General features: G+C 36.1%; 1 pseudogene; it reads right to left on the minus strand.

Moving 5' to 3' along the window:
- Positions 1-504, minus strand: LOC126840950 (uncharacterized; annotated as a pseudogene).
- Between the last annotated feature and the right edge of the window lie 369 nt (positions 505-873).

The following is an 873-nucleotide window of genomic DNA, read 5'->3' on the forward strand; positions in this document are numbered from 1 at the left end:
TTACGCGCCATTTAGGCGCTTCGCAGCTTCTACCAAAGCTCTCCAAACTTCTCGATCCTCTGCATCCTCAATACTTGCTCCATTGCGTAATCTCTTCAGGTTGTCCTTAACTCGGTCCAACCACCGTTGTCTTGGCCTTCCTACAGGTCATTTTTTATTTGGTTTGTTGATGAGTACCTGTCTTATCAGTCCACCCTCTGCACGCCAAACATGGCCAGCCCACTCTAACTTTTTCAACCTCAGAAAATCTTTTAAATTGGCTGTATTAAACAGACTGTTTAAGTCAGCGTTTTTTCTTCGCTCGTATACACCAGTATTGGGGTTTAATATAGGCCCATATATTTTTCTAAGTATTTTCCTTTCGAAAGTCAATAGGTTATTCTCGTCACCCTGTGTCGTGGACCATGTCTCACATCCGTACATGACAATGGGGCGCAAGTAGGCAATGTATAGTTTTTTCTTTGTGTCTCTAGATAGCAGTTTCGATGTGAACATTTTCCTCATTGCCTGGTATCCCCAGTTTGCTGCACTTATCCTGGACTTAATCTCGTTATGCATATTATTTTTATGATTTATATTAGCGCCTAAGTACTTAAAATTTTCGACTTGTTCAAAAGAGAAATGATCAATGCTCACATTTTGTAACGGAGTAGGTCGTCTACTCATTAGCATATACTTAGTTTTATTTTCATTTATTTTAAGGCCCATCTTTTTACACTAATAATATTATGGTTAAAAATATTGTTATCATTGTAATTCTCAAAACACAACATTATCGTATATTATAGAACAATTTGTTTTTCGTATCAATAAAAAAAAAAACAAATTTTTCTGTCGATTTTCATAATATTATTCTACTATTTCTACGTATTC

The sequence above is a fragment of the Adelges cooleyi genome, unplaced genomic scaffold, assembly GCF_023614345.1.
Source record: "Adelges cooleyi isolate 19-005CV unplaced genomic scaffold, UGA_ACOO_1.1 ACOO_flye_CR_arks_rails_tigmint_CR_PRNA_108, whole genome shotgun sequence".
NCBI classification, from domain to species: Eukaryota; Metazoa; Arthropoda; class Insecta; order Hemiptera; family Adelgidae; genus Adelges; species Adelges cooleyi.